This window comes from Capsicum annuum, chromosome 4, assembly GCF_002878395.1.
Source record: "Capsicum annuum cultivar UCD-10X-F1 chromosome 4, UCD10Xv1.1, whole genome shotgun sequence".
NCBI lineage: Eukaryota > Viridiplantae > Streptophyta > Magnoliopsida > Solanales > Solanaceae > Capsicum > Capsicum annuum.
Genome location: NC_061114.1, coordinates 71,277,145 through 71,294,701, shown reverse-complemented (window position 1 = coordinate 71,294,701; position 17,557 = coordinate 71,277,145).

The following is a 17,557-nucleotide window of genomic DNA, read 5'->3' as shown; positions in this document are numbered from 1 at the left end:
TTCGACTATGTCAGATTCAAACTAAGTAACTAATATATAACTAATATGTGCATAATATGACAAAAAAATTGCAACTTAAATCTCATGCACAATTTCTAGTTCACAAAATTTATAAATTAAAATTAAAAAGAAAAAAATATAGAATTAAAAGTAACACATGAACCCACAAATAATCCAATCAACCATGCCAAATCCCACATAACGTAACTGGTTATTTTTAACTCATATTATTCCATTTTTCTTAATTTCTTCAACTACTCATGCTAGTCCATTTGCAAATTCAATTTTTTTAATTTGTCGATATAATGTGTATGTTTTCTTAAATTTTAATTTACTTCATAGTTGCATAACGATAAACTCATAACGTCCCACAAATAGTCTTTAACTCACACCACCTCATTACTTTCCCTAACTCAAAAACATAAAAAATTCATTCAGATAAAATAAAATAATTTATTTAAAAAAGAGACGGAATACATATACAGGCCCCTGAATAATTTTACTTTTCCCGTATAGACACCTCCATTAAGCCATATACCTATTGAACCTTTTACTCCTTAACAAATGGTTTCAATTAAATACAATTGCTTATGTGACACTGATATGACATAGTGCGTGCAGCACTCAATTTTAGAGCATGAGATGTTAAATTTTAGCTTTTTTTAAAAAAAAATTAAATCCCTTTATTTTTTTTATTTTTCTTAATAAATCCCCTTTTCATATTTTTTATTTTAAAAATATAATTTCTCCCCTTTTTCTTCTTTATAAATTGTTTACTGTTCTTCTTCTTCATTTTCCTTTTTCATCTTTCTCTTCCTTTTTTTCCTTGCCATCAATTACCACCTCTTCACCACAATATATTGTTATTAAACCAAATCCAAATCCAAAAACTGGGTTTTTTGCTTAATCCATTTTACTAAATTGGGTCTTTTTCAAAATCTTTAAACCATGAAGGCTTCGATCAAATTTTGCGATGAAAAAAAACCATTAATCAGAGCCAAAATTTCTTTAACTGTACTGAACATCCCTTTCCAATTAGGAATTGTTACTGGTGAATCTAATGAGTTATCGTTGACTCTTGGCACTGTATTTGATTCGGGTCCTTCTTTGAAATTCGGTTATCGACCTAATAATTCAAAAAATCAATTTAGTTTTGTGTTCAAAACTGAGATTGGGCATTTTGGGTCTCCGATTTTGAGTCCTTTGATAATGAGTGCATAGTTTAATTTGGTTGGAAAGAGTCAGAACACGAGTTTCTTTATCCATTTTAAATCGAGTTTTGGTGATTTTTGTTTGAGGAAATCGCATTCCTCATCATCTCTTACGAAGAGTTTGGGATCGATGTCTAATGTGGGTGATGATTTTGAGACGCCCGTGATGGAAACTGATTATTATGAAGAGAAATTGGATCTACCTTCATTAATAACTTAATAGATCTCTTAGAAAAAAATTTGTATTCTAGACATTAAATTAATGATGAAATGGATGGGAAAAGTTAGGTTCATTTTTTACTTTTCCATGCTCAAAAATGGAGTAAGGGGTATTTGGAAAGGAAGGGGGAGGAGGAACGGGTAGGCTACAGTGGTGGGTGGGGAGTTTAGTGTATTAATGATTTTTTTAAAAGAAATTTAGATTTAATTATATTTGGGGTGGGTGGGGCAGGGGGATCAAGTAGGCTACAGTGTGGTGGGGGCGGGAGGAGTGTATTAATGATTTTTTTTTTTAAAAAAATTAGATTTAATTATATTAGAAAATTATTTTTATGATTATTTTAAGTTAAAATGCCACGTGTCGCTATTTAATTTGTCACTTTGTCATGTCATCAACGTGTGTATTACACGCATTTTATATTTTTTTTCACGTCAGCAGATTGGGCTCAATTGACACGTTTTGTGAAGGACTAAAGGACTCAATAGGTATATGGCTTAATTGAGGTGTCTATACGGAAAAAGTCGAATAGTTGAGAGGTCTGTATATGTATTCTGCCAAAAAAAAAAGTCCAAGAAAAAGACAATGCTTGCTAAAGGATAAAAAATTCATCAAATTGAAGTAACATTTAACTTATCTTCCGCATGAACACATAAATTTTTCACCATTATTTGCATTTTGCGGTAGATTGGATATTGAATATCATGTGCCATCAAATTGCAGTAACATTCATCTCTATCTCTTGCCCGAACACATAAACTCTTCACCTATGTTTGTACGATACGATAGATTGGATGTTGAATATCATATAAATTTCTATAGCAACCACAACAAACATACAATATAATCATATGATTATTTAAACGTAATTTTATTACATGACAGCAAATAAAATTTTTATCTATAAAAATTTAACAACAAAATAAAATAAGTATGAAAATTAGGAAATATAATAGAGAGAAACTTGAGGCCTGAGGGGTAATGAAGTGCAACTTTCCCCTTTTTTCTTATCACTATTTATATTGCTAGCAAAGTAGGTATATTTTGTTAATTTTACAATAGCATTAAAAAATTCATAACTTTCGAATTACTGATGAAGCTTTTGGAATTCACTAACAGAAATAAACGGTTGTTTGAATTAATTTATGACGGGGGAAACGGTGAATCATATAGAAAGATTTTCGGATAGTGATATTAAATAGAATTATTATTAATACTAAGATATGAGAATAGGAGTGGTAATTGACATATTTATAGTATTAATTATTATTAGTATCAATTTTAATTGCGCTTTATTATATCTGATTAATTATATTAGGTTTTTATTGATATTCTATTATATAGATAGAGGAAACCTCAAATTAATCAAAAAAGAAAAATGTGAGAAAATTCAAAAAAAAAGGATAAAAAAAAATATGAATGGAGGTCATAGAGAATGTCACATCACCTTCTCTATGATTTTTCTTTATATATATACTAGTCAATTATAAGTGCTTTACACGTGTGTTTCATGTCGAACCATCAATTTATATATATATATATATATATATATATATATATATATATATATATTAAAAGTGCGAAGACCCTTAGAAAAGTGATTTGAACTTTTTACCCTTCATTAAACACTCTTCTTTAGACAAAACTGTCTTTTCACTATTTTTTTAATTTATTATTTAATTATTTTTATTATATTAACTAGACTTCCTAAAATATATGAGACTCCTAAAATATATGGTATGAGAATTAATTAATATTTTTCTCAATTAGCAAAATACTCCTAAAATAGGACTTTATAAGAAAATACTTCTATAAATATTGAGATGTATGTTAAACCAGAAAACAAACCGGTTTGCCTATTAGGAGAATATGATTAATGCTCATCTAACTTGATTCGATTGCATGTCTAGATTGGTGGATGTTTGATTTTCTAACCCTTAACTTCTTCACTGTTTTTATCAGCATAATAGAATTCAACATGTGTGTGTGTGTGTGTGTGTGTACATATATATATATCTTCTCTGTTTTCATTCAAAATCATTCTTTAGGATCAAAATTTTCGCTCATGCAAGAATTAATTAGATCAAAATCGAAACTTTGTGGTCACTATTATATATTTTTTTTTATAGTTTACAGGCCGCAGATGAATATCGATTGGCTTTGAAGAATTTCTTGTGTAAAGGTTAGGTTTAATTGTATTGTTTTAATATCTTCATTATCTTATTATTTTATTTTAATTTATAGATACTAGATGAATGTGGCTCGACTTTGAATTTTTTTTAGGTAAAGGCTAGGTTTAATTGTATTATCATAATATCTGTGTTAGTTTGTTATTTTGTGGTAGTTTACAGTTCGTAGATGAATCTTGATCGGCTTTGAGAAATTTTTGTGCGTAAAATTTAAGTTTAATTGTATTATTTTGATATCACTTTTATCATATTATTTTGTTGCAGTTTACAGGCAATAGATAAATGTTGATCGTCTTTGAGGAATTTTTTTTATGTAAAGGTTAGGTTTAATTGTATTATTTTGATATCTCTATTATCGTATTATTTTGTTATTGTTTACGGGTGGTAGATGAGTTTCGGACGAGTTTGAGAAAAATTTTGTGTATAAAGATTAGATTTAATTGTATTATTTGATGTCTCTATCATTGTATTATTTTGTTGCAATTTACAGACGGTAGATGAATATCGATCGACTTTTAAAAATATTTTTGGTAAGGATTAAGTTTAATAGATAAATTCTCCATCTTTACATACTCTAAAGAAATTAAATTTAATTATTATATTTATTTATATTATTCAAACAACTATCCTATTTAATGTAATGTTTGAACTCATTAAAGTGGGGTACACGCGCAAGGCGCGTACACCTAAACTAGGATATATATATATTAAGAAATAGCAATTGACTTTAAAAATTGAAGATAGACAACTTTATGAGCCGAGGCATGCTTGAAGTATCGGTATTTTGATTGTCTACTATTGTTGACACCTAATTTTTGTCCTCCACGATTAAATTTAACCATGGAATTCTTTAATTAATAATAAAGTTGAAATATTTATTTCATCCAGGTAAACGAGCTCTAAAATATTTATTTGGGTTAATTTTGTCATTTAATTGACGATTATACGTTTTCGTATTTACATATGCGAAGTTGTATAAATTTTATTATTTAAATGAACATTTTTATCAAAATTGGACTTTTACTGATTAAGCTTGAAAATTAATCTACACGGATAAAGTCTTGATTTAAATAAAATTTATTCTAAAAAATAATTTATTTGGAGAAATATTTATTTGATTTTATTAAATCAAGAAGCTCAAGATTAAAGGAAGTATTAATTCGTATTGAATTTTAATTTAATTTATCCAATCTATTAGATTTGGCCATAATTGAAATCAAATTGACCATAATTGCAATGTAATCGGCCAATTGATTTCAATTTGGTTAAAATTAAATAAAATTTGGCTAAATTTTAAATTCCAATTGAGGTTATATTTTAATTAACCCTAAATTCCCAAAATCTCTCATTATTTCTACCCAATTCTCACCAAATCAAATTCAAATCATAAAATTGAAATTTCAAAATTCAAAAATTGTACTACATTGTACAATTCCCCCTAAACCTTGTCCTTTTTCCAACTTTGAAAATAAAAAATTGTACTACATTGTACAATTTTCCCCTAACCTTGTCCTTTTTCTAATTTTGAAATTCAAAAATTGTACTACATTGTATAATTCTTTCTCAACCTTGTTCTTTTTCCAAATTCAAATTTTAAAATTCAAAAATTGTACTACATTGTACAATTCTCCCGTCAACCTTGTCCTTTTTTCAATTTTAAAATTCAAAAATTGTACTATATTGTACAAATTTTCCCTCATCTTATCTTCCACCTTACCTTATCTTTAATTTTTAAAATTTCAAAAACACCTCTAAATACTTTCTCCCACATTGGTGGATTAAAAGAATTGAATCCCCATCCTTTCCTATAAATACTATCACTATTTTGGTAGAAAGGGGGAAGAAAGAAAAAAGAAGTCTCAAAGGGAAAAAGTCTCAAAGAGTGGGAAAAATTTTTGAGCAAATATTTAAATTTCTTTTCTTTAGTAGAAATTTTCAAGCGGCAGTCTAATCGGAGTTCTCAAAAGATTAAGAAATCTTGAAGTTCCATTTTGCTTCTCCCAAAAAGGTAAACACAACTTTTTCTTTCTAGTTTTATTATCGTTTTCTTCTTCATCTCGTTCTTCTTCGTAGTGCGTAGTTGTAATTGTGTTTGCTAGGATTATTTGCTGTAGACGACCTTGAAGGCTATAGGATGTTGTGGTATCAATATTATGGTTATTTTCACGTTCATGATATAAAAATAATCTAGCAATCGTTGAGCGTGTTTCTTTGGCTTTATTCTTTGATTATTATGGATAAAGTTTTAATTTTTTCTTAAAAATCGTGTTCATGCCTTTTTTAAACTCATTGTTGGTGGATATGTTTGTTTTTAGCATGTAAAGTAATTTACTTTATGTTGAAAAGAATAGTTAATATTGATTGTTTCGCCTTTTGACCTTATTCTTTGATTATTATGGATAAAGTTTCGATCTTTGTTTAAAAAATACACCTATATCTTGTTTAAAGTCATTGTTAGATGATATGTTTATTTTTAACATGTAAAGTTGTTTCTTTTATGTGGAAAAAATAGTTACTATTGTTTGTTTCGCCTTAATAAAAATAGTAATTGGTTAAGTCAAGAATTTGTCGTTTGCTTGCTAATTATTCTAATGGATTTAAAAAAATTCTCATATAAGAGATGAAGTACTAGCTTTATTTTTTATCCAAGATGCTTATTCCTCTTTTGTTCGCATGTTATCTTATTAAATTAATGAGAAAGTTCAGAATTTTGTGGCTAAATAGAATTTTTTAGATATTTTCGAGTCATGCATATTATGATTGTTAAACGGTATTTCACTTTTAGATATGCTAAACTTTTATTCTAATTTTCTTACTTCCTTTGGATTGTTATATGTGCTCTTTGTGTGTGTAAAGACTTGATTCGTGTCTCTCTTTGATATTGATATCAAAAGAGAATCAACGATGTTTTAGAAAGATAAACCATAGGTCGTTACAACTTTTTTTCCCAAAACATTGATTGTAATTTATATGTATGTATTTTCATTAATGTCACCTTAATTGAAATTTAAAGATTCCCTTTTCTTGAAAAATTAAACTTTATTTTCTTTTGTTATATGAATTAGTGTTTGTGTTTCTTCAATTTTAGAAGTCATGGGTATTTTTCTTATTGCCTTATCCCTTTACTTTTGCAAGCTTACATTGTTTGTTCTTGCATTAATTCATTGAATATGACCTTCTTCCTTTTACCTTCATTCATTCTTAATATGAACATAAATCATGAGGCATGTAAGTAGATGTCTTTGCTTTGTATTTTATCTATTGACTATCACTCTTGTTATACGTGTGCAAGTGTGCTAATCATTATCATTCAAAAAATTGGTTCTTGATATTTTTTTTTGCTTTGAAATATGTAACTATTATGTCTTGAACGTATATTAATTTCTTTATCTTTTCTTTGCATGCAAAAAATATCTCGAGTTCAAATGGTCTCTTCTTCTCTTGCATTTCATAATGGGCCAATGTGGTCCACCTCTTCGAGTCAAGTTCGAAATTTAAACCCAGGTTGACTATATGGTGTACGGGCGTAAGAAGATGGAAGAAGAAGGAAAATGGGTCAAAACCCATTGATGAGGTCACTAAGAAACTTGAAAAATCTCTATTTTTATTATTATCTTATTTTTTATTTATTTATTTATTTATTTATTTATTTATTTATCTATTTGTTCATTCATTTGAGCCTCGAAACCAAAGTTGTAAATTAATACAGGCATAGCAGGTTATAGGGTAAAAGCAGAAGTGTTTAGATTAGGACAGATGAAGATGGGCCAAATGTCCAAATTAGCTTAGGACAGGTATGATGGATTTGGGTCTAATGACCTAAGTGTTTTAGTCTCTCTTTTCCTCTTTATATGCTAATTGTTTTTAGTTTTCTTAGATTTAGTTAAAAATTTCCACTAAGTCATTTAAAATCTATTTTGCACAAATATTAAAAACAAATTTTTCCTTAATTGATTTCTTTTCAAAAATCAATTCCTTTTTTTAAAGTTAGTCAAAGAGTTATTTTCAAATAGTCCGGATAATCACAAGTTAGCGGATACTCTTAGTGCCTTAACAACCTTCCAAGAGTATAAATATGAATCACTTGCTCGGGATTTCTAAACTTAAATTTTTTTTCTATTTTGAATCTTTCAAGTAATATTTTTAGTTTTTCTTGAAATTTCTAAAAAATTAAGCAGCAACTCTATAATTTCTTAAATTATTTTCAAATTTTCTTTAAAGTTATGAAATAGTTTAAAAAGTCAAAAATAATGTTTTCAAACCCTTCAAGTTAGAAAAGGGACAAAACAGAAATGGCGACTCTGCTGGAGAATTGTTTAAACTATTTATGTGCTTATATGTTTCAATTCTATAAAATTTAACTGTTGCATTCCATGACATAATCCCACATGATGATTATTAAACTGTTTTGGGGTTTTGTGGATATCTCGACCCCTGTTGATCAACTCCAAATCAACTGTTGGGAATACGACGGTTTATCGGCACGTTAGGTAATCAGAGACTATTCGTATTTTTAAACCCAAGTTGTCTGCTTGGGAACCTGTGTCCAAACCCACTTTAGACACCAGGATAGAGCTAAACCAAAACCCTATTTTATGCATGACCCCAGAACAACCCAATACCCGAGGGGGTATTGGGCCCATTAGAAAACTTGACCTGCGTCTATTGACCTCGAGTCACTTATAGACGAACCATGTTTATGTGTTGAAGAAAATATATGTTTGTTTAAACCAATCCATTGGGATAGAGGAAAGACTTATCTTTATTTGCTTTCGTGTAGGAATAGCCCTACCATACCCTTGCAAAAGGTTCAAGATGGTTACCGTACCTGACAACTTCCTGAAAGTATGGTGGATGCATATGAACGGAGAAGATAAAAAATTGTTAGTACGCATATCAGGCACTTGCCTTCGCTCATAGAGATGGATGCTTGACCAGAAATAATTCATGTTCTAACGATATTTTGGGATACAACAACATGGTGTTTTTCTTTGGGAAGTAGAGTTGGTACCCACTATTGAAGAAGTTTTGACTTGTTATGAAAGCCTCAATATATGCAAAAAGAGAATGGAGTACACCATACAACAATATTTCAGTCCCTAACATGTGTAATCGTCAAGAGATTAAGAAAGCCTTTGCAATCAATGATGACACCTGGTTGGGGGAATGTGATTGGCTAAATATATCTTTTTGTGAGTTGTATCGGCGATTTGGAAAGTATAATGCTTTTGAGAAGTTCAGTCATAAATTTAAGTCAGAAGAAAAATGGAAGGAGAAGAGAGCATTCTCTTTTGTGGTGGGTTTACTTGGAACAATGGTGTTCCCAGAAGTAGAAAATGTCACCATCCATCTGAGGGTCGTTATGGTAATGGACACTCTCTTCAAAGAATGGATTATGGTCAAACTAAGATATTCCATACCTTATCCCCTATGATAGTCATCGAGATATATTGGGTGTTGGGAATGTGCCAAAGCGGTGATCATTTTTTTCAAGGTTGGAACCTTATCTTGCAATGATGGATGATGACTCTCTTATTGAAAAAACCTAGAGTGGGGAAGCTGGATCCCCGGACAAGGGTAAATCTCCTATCATCACAAGACATGTGTTCATTCTTGCACAGGTTTAAGAGGAAAGAGTCTCCAAAATTTTGGTTCATGATTTTTGGAGAATTAAGTGATGATGACATTCAGTGGTCAATCAACTATCTTTGCCCAGAAAAGTACATTACTCAGGGAAATGAATGGCCTTTCCTAGTACTTCTAGGACTTAGGGAAACTCGTCCTTATAATCCCATCCAAGTTCGCAGATAATTCAAAATCAGGCAGGTAATGCCACAAACGACGCCTATGCTTAGATTTTTCATTGACTATGATGAATAAGAAATGCCACTCAAAAAATACATGGTAGATGTGTGGAAGAGAATAAAAACAAAGGAAGTCTCCTTTTGTATCGGGTATGAACCCAAAGTTAGTGACACATACAAGGAATGGTTGAAGAAGAGTCTTGCTGGAGCATTAATCCTGGGACTGAATGTACCCACTTGAATTGTTGATATGGAATCAGAGCATCAGATTCGACTCCACAGGATTCAAGATGAATTCCAAAAAAGTGAGATTGTGCACCAACATATGCATATGGAGTATGCCTTGACCATACGTATGTTGAGAAAAGAGTTAAAGTGAGCCAGGCAAGAAGATGATAATGTTAGGCAGTGTCTAATCGATTTAGATGATTGCATGGTTTCTCAGATTGACAACATAGAAAGAATGAACTACGAGAACAAGGCGTAGTGTACAGGAGTTACCTGATCATTAATAGATATCAGATATGGCAAGAGATAAATAAGGCTAAGAAGGCAAGGTCTAATGAAGGAGCATCTAGGAGCTAGTCTTTCCGTCCCATGTGCGAGACCTTGTTCTTTTTTTTATGTTATCTTTCTTTTCCCTAAAGATTGTATTCCTCTTAAGCTACTTTTGTAGGCATTTTTGCCTTTTTATATATCTATGAAAAGTTGGGGGGGGGGGGGATAATGGATTGGCTTTAAAAAGACATATATTTTCTTCAAAATTCATTAAGCCAAACCCTTGGCTCAAAAGGGTCACCCCAACTAGGATACACATTTACTATAATGTTTTTAAGTGATATAACTGCCTTATGTGTTTATGTGCATTTGTTTGAATCAAAGATAAATATATCAAATCCCATGGATCATTTTATCTATGACATAAACAAATCTATGTGGTTACTTCTTGTCAAATATCTTGCATTATTTATCACATATGGGAACTAAAACGTCTGCCTTTGAGTTATTTTACTTTACAGATAACAGAAAACTATTCCATGTTGAAACAAGTTGGTAGAACATCCTTACTTCACCCAGTCAAAAGTGTATAAAATCCTATCCCCTAACCATCATTAAAAAATGATTGGAAGTGACGAAGAAAATACATTGACCATCAGGGACAATGTAATAGTGGAACAAAGCGAGATGATTTCTAAACTCTCGAGAAAATTGGAAATGCTTCAGGAAGAGATGAACCATAGTAGAGACCTGGCTAATCTAGCTCCATCACTGTCAATGCTCCTACCCTGGAGAAAACAACACTCTACTCCAAATTCCTCCCCTCAGCACACCTATTCTCAAGAACCATCCAAATAACATATCGTCCACCTCTGCTTCTTAATTACCCACAGATCCTATAATCAATAATCCTCTAATTCATGTTGTTAAAAACACCAATCAAGAAAATAATCTAGATGCCTACCATCCATAAAATCCATCCCTAACCTCACAAAATCCATCTCCAAATCCACAAAATTTATTCCCACATCCCCAAAACCCTTTTTCAAACCCACAAAATCCCCTTCCAAATATGCAAAATCCATCTTCAAATTCATAAAACTCATTTCCAAATCCACAAAATATCCTCAATTTTCAAGACGTCATCCCCACCTATCACCCAATCTCCTCTCATCTTTAAAATCAAGCTACCCTTTTAAATCCTTCTCATGTCATCATATCCCCGGACATCTACAATACCTTTCCAATCCCAAGGTAGACTATTATGTGGAGAAGGAAAATGAGTGGAGGACTAAGCATGAAAAAAAGTTGCTGGCTATGAATGAAGAGATTATGACGATCAAGGAATCTCATGGGACAAGTAATAATTATGCTTTGGGGTACGATGATTTATGTGTGCACCCCAGAGTAGATCTACCAGAAGGATACAAGGTCCTTAAATTTGAAGTTTCCAATGATATCGGAAATTTGATGTCCCATCTAAGAAGGTATTATGATCAAATAGCCGGGGTAGGAAGAAATGAAGCATTATTGATGTGCTTATTTAGATGAAGCTTAGTGGTGAAACCATAGATTGGTTCGTGTATCAAGAACTAAAAAAATGGTCTAGTTGGAGGTCATTGGCTAAAGGCTTTCTCGATAGGTTTGTGTTTAATGTTGAAATAGTCCCTGATCGATACTCATTAGCCTGGATCAAGCAGAAGAGTGATGAGTGTTTTTGAGACTATGCCTTCTGTTGGAGAAAAGAAGCTGCTAGTGTACAACCTCCCATGTCTAAGAAAGAAATAGTATCAGTTTTCTCTTACCTGTAGGAGGGAGAGTTCTATACCAGGATGATATTCGCGGTCAGGGCAACTTTCACAGATTTGGTAAAAATTAGGGAGTCGCTAGAAGAAGGCATTCAAATAGGAAAGATTGTCAAAACCCTAACATCACCAGGGACTTCTGTGTTCTCAAAGAAGAAAAGAGAAAATATGACTGCGGTCTCTACTTATTCTATTGCTAAATTGAAGAAGAAATTCAAGCCTAGGAATGCTCTTTCCTCTCTACCGCCACCATGTTTTTAACTTGTATTCTATGCCCAATTCCAATACCAAGATCTACTTCTAAATATCCAATCCCAATACTAAGATCCACTTCCAAATATCCAATCTCAATACCAAGCTCGACTTCCAAATATCCAATCCCAATACCAAGCTACACAGCTAACTATTTTACCCCAATACCAAATTTTGCCAGCTACCTTTCTAAACAACCGGATAAATGCCCAAGCGTCTCCAAATTATCATCAAGTACCTCTCCTACTGACCAAAGCCATTATAACCCCCTCCCACGTCCAAAACTAAAAAAAGACCTCTCCGAAACTTTATGCCATTAGCTAAAAGTCGCACCTAACTCTTTGAAAGATTAAAGGACACTAGTCATTTACAGCCTATCCAATCAAAACTTATCAATCCCAATTCCCAATTTTATCGTACCGATAAAAATTATGCCTATCATTCGAGAGCAGCGAGGCACAGTACTAAGGATTCCATTAGTCTAAAACATAAGATTCAAGATTTGATTGATCAGAAAGTCATCACGCTTCAGTAACCGGTACCAAATTTCAACAGTAATTCATTGCCTAATCATAGGAGGAGCCGTAGTTAGCATGAGCAAAATAGAGGGAAAATGGGTGTCTAGTAAGACCATCACTAAAGTAGATTCAAAAAAGTCCAAGAAGACCAAAAGAGTCGAGAAGATAGAGAGAGCCATAAATTCCTTAAATATCAATGAAGGCCACCATTTATATTGATGACAACCCCAACTCAGCTATATACTCCACTACCTATAAGGGAATTTATTGTAGAGACTTCCACCACCCAGGGGATGTCACGGTTTGGATGATGCTACATTCCTGAAGATTTAACCAATATGAAGGATTTACAGAAAAGTCCAATCACTGAAGGAGAGGCTGAGAAATTTCGGAGGTGTATACAACCTAAAGAGTATACAATTGTCAAGCATTTAGAAAAAACTCAAGCCCAGATTTCTATTTGGTCACTTTTAATGAGTTCGCAATACCACTGACAAGCTTTATTAAAGGTCCTGGATGAAGCATATGTTCCTACAGGCACGAGCATTGAGAATCTGGCCTCAATGATAGATAATATTGTGGGAATTCATCGCATATCATTCAGTGAGGAAGAGTTGTTATTTGAGGAGGTAATGCATAACAAAGCCTTTCACATTACTGTCAGTTGTCAGGACTACGTGATTAATTGGGTATTGATAGATATGGGTCTAGTTTGAACATTTGTCCTTTTTACACATTGGTTCAAGTAGGGTATGGCTTGGGAAAAAGTTGTCAAAGCCACATTAATGTGCGGGCTTTTGATGGAGGACAAAAAGATACCATAGGTGAAGTTGACTTATACATCCAAATGGGACCTACAAATTTAAGGGTAAATTTCATGTTATTGATATCCATCCTAATTACAACTTTCTCCCATGGAGATCATGGATCCATGGTGCAAAAGCAGTTTCATCAACCCTTCATCAATTGTTGAAGTTTATTTGAGAGGACCATGAAATAGTCATTCAAGGAAAAGGAAGTCATTTTAATCACCCCAATGGGTTTGTGTATATAATTAAAGATGTTTTGAGGGATAGTAGTTTTTATATAGTGAAAATTGTAAGTGCTGTAGAGAAAGATTTGATGCTACAAATGCCTATGCCTTTTGTCTATAAAATGATTGCGATTGTGATATTAAGAAGTGGGTTCAAACTTAGCCTGGGCTTGGATAAGAATTTGGAAGGAATTATTGAGCCCATTATGTTCCCAGAAAAAGCATCTAAGTATGGGTTAGGATACCAGCCACGAAAGAAAGATGAGATTGAAGATAAGCCAAAGATGAGTCTGTCTAAACCGTTGCCACTCTTATATAAGTCATTTCTTGTGTGTGAAATATCAAAAGATGATGGTCTTGGGGATGGGATAGAAAATCTTTTTGAGAGATGAAATGCTATACTAGAGGATTTCCTAAAGTCTAGTGGGGTGAGGAAGGTTGCACCAGGAGATGCTTTGCAAAACTGGACCTCCACTTCGCTTATAACTTACCATCCGTCATGGTAGATGAAAGGGAAATTACTAGTAGTTTTAAAAATCGGTGATCCAGAGGAGGTCCCATGATCCACCCTATTATATCTCAAATTTTCTTTTCGTGTTTTACTATTTTCTAAAAGTCATGGGCTCGTATTTGCATAGGCCATGAGTCAAGTTTGTAATTATTTCCTAAATTTCAATGAAAAGGCCTCCCCTTTATCTAAGAAGTTATTTTGAAATGTGATTATATTATTGTACTTTGTTATTTTGTTATCATCTAACTTGATTTGTTTGTTTATTACAGTAGCAGTAATTTAAAACCTGCCAATGTCATTTCATGTCAAAGGTTAGGCAAATAAAATGAGGGAAATAATGATGATTGGAAAGAAGGTGATGAGGAACGATTAGTAGAAGATATAGAGGAATTAGAAAATAGGGAGAATACCAACCTAGAGTAAACTAAAATAGTCAACTTGGGCGACCATGATGAAGTCAACGAGACAAGTGTTAGCATTCACTTATCGGAGTCACGAAAAAGAGAACTCATCCACTTGCTACGGGAGTATATCGACATATTTTCTTTGTTCTACAATGATATGCCGAGATTGAGTACCAACATTGTGTCGCATAAGTTACCAATAAATCCTGAGTTTGATCCAGTTAAGCAAAAAATACAAAAATTCAAGCCGGACTTAAGTTTGAAGATCAAGGAAGAAGTGATGAAGAAAATTCAATCTAAGGTTGTAGAGGTCACAAAATATCCAACATAGATATCTAATATTATCCCAGTACCGAAAAATATAGTAAGATCCAAATTTTTGTTGACTATAGAGATTTGAATAGAGACAGTCCTAAAGACAATTTAAGATTTACTGCCGCCAATGACCAAGAAAGAGGTTATGAGTTACTTGAGTCGTTTGAACTACATTAGCAGGTCCATTGCCCAATCAGCAGTCATATGTGAACCAATTCTCAAGATGTTGAAGAAAGATGCATTGAATGAATGGACAGAAGAGTGCCAGAAAGCTTTTGACAGAATCAAGAAATATCTGTCTGCTTCACCTATTTTGGTTTCACCTAGGGAAGAAAGTCCATTGTTGCTTTACCTATTAGTCTCAAAAAATGCTTTCGGGTGTGTCCTTGGGCAACATGACGAGATCAATAAGAAAGAGAAAGAAATCTACTACTTGAGTAAAAATTTTACGCCATATGAGGCTCATTACACTCTTGTAGAAAAGACATGTTGTTCTTTGACCTGAGCCGCACAAAAGTTGAGGCATTATCTATCCTCCTACACAACATAGCTCTTTTCCAGAATGGATCCGTTGAAATATATATTTTAGAAAGCCATACCTATGGGAAATTTAGCTAAGTGGAAAATATTGCTGAGTGAGTTCGACATGTGTATGTTACTCAAAAGGCACCAACAATCACTAAATTGTACTTCCCGTATACCAGTAACATGGATGAGTATGAGTCTTGCATCCTAGGTCTCAAGATGATACTTGATATGAGTGTTTGTGAATTGATAATCATCGAAGACTCAAATTTGTTGATTCACCAGGTATGGGCGAATAGAAGGCAAAGTACTCCAAGATTACTCCTTATGTGAAGCTGGTGTAGGAATTATACGGAAGATTCAAGGATGTTGATTTCAAACATATCCTAAGGATACAAAATAAGTTTGTTGATGCTTTGGCTATTATATCCTCCATGATCCAGTACCCAGATAAGAGTTACATTAATCCTTTGGAAATAAGCTTGAAGAAACAACCCGTACATTGTGCGCACGTCAAAGAGGAGCCTGATGGAAAACCATGGTACTATGATATTAAAAGATATTTAGAATTTGGAACGTATCCTGAGAAGTCCAACAATAATCAAAAGAAGACAATCCGGCATTTGGCAAAGAATTATTTTCCAAGTGGGGAAATCTTTTTTAGGAGAACTCCAGACTTAGGATTCTTAAGATGTGTCGATGTTGCGGAAGCTATGAAATTAATAAAGGAAGTACACGCCAGGGTCTACAAGCCCCAAATAAATGGGTTTGCCGTTGTAAAAAGATCCTAAGAATTGCTTACTTCTGGATGACTATGGAAAATGATTATAGCAAGTATATGCAGAAGTGCCCAAAATGCCAGATACACAGAGATTTGATTCGAATGCCTCCAAAAGAGCTTTATGCGATGAGTTCACCTTAGCCTTTCATAGCCTGGGGTATGGATGTTATCAGACTAATAGAGCCACCGGCTTCAAATGGGCATATATTCATTTTGGTTGCTATTGATTACTATACTAAGTAGGTCAAAGCTGCTTTATATAGAGCCATCACCAAGAAGGTAGTTGCAGATTTTGTCAGGAATAATTTGATTCTCCAATTTGGAGTGCCAGAATCGATCATTACTGTAATGGGGCTAACTTGAACAGTCACTTGATGAATGAGATTTGTGATCAGTTTAAGATTATTCATCGCAATTCGCCCCCATATCGTCCACAGATGAATGGAGCTGTAGAAGCCTCCAATAAGAACATTAGAAGATCTTGAGAAAGATGGTAAAAAAATAATAGATCATGGCATGAGATGTTTTCTTATGCTCTGCTAGGGTATCACACAATAGTTCGAACCTCAGTCGGGTCAACCTCTTATCTACTTGTTTATGAGAATGAAGTTGTGATAACCGCCAAGGTTGAAATACCTTCCTTAAGTATTATTTAGAAAGTCAGATTAAGTAATGAGGAATGGGTTCACGCTCACTATGAATAAATCATATTGAATGATGAGAAGAGAATAGTTGCTGTGTGTCATGGTCAGTTGTATCAACACAGATGATCTATGCCTTTAATAAGAAAGTAAGAGCTCAAATATTTGAAGTTGGGTAATTAGTCCTCAAACGTATTTTTTCTCACTAAGAAGAGTACAAAGGAAAGTTTGCTCCAAATTGGCAAGGACCATACATAGTTCACAAGGTACTATCTGGAGAAGACTTGATCCTATCTGAGATGGATGGTCAAGAGTGGACCAAACCAATAAATTCTGATATGGTAAAGAGATACACTTTTTGAAGAATGTCTTAGTTTTGTTTCCATGGTTCATTTGTAATCACCTTTCTGATAATATTTGTTTCTTTATATGTAATTGCCTAGAGTCCCTTTCCTTTTATGTACGAACTACGTTTGACCTGAATTCCCAAGAAAGGAATATGTAGGCAGCCTATGCGACTTCGGTCAACCCCTTAGGAGAATTTATCCTTTCCTTTTATAGATGAACTACATTTGACCTGAATTCCTAAGAAAGGGAATACGCAGGCGGACTATGTCAGCTTCGATCAAACGCTTAGGAGAATTTATCCTTTTCTTTTATGTATAAACTATGTGATGACCTGAATTCCTAAGAAAGGGATACGTAGGCGATCTATGTCATCTTCAGTCAACCCATTAGATTTTTCTATATATTTGTAGCGTAGGCCTGAACTACATTTGACATGATTTCTGCTTCAACGGGATATGTAGGCACCCCATCGTCTTGGTCATATAACCCTAGGAAATGGAAACAG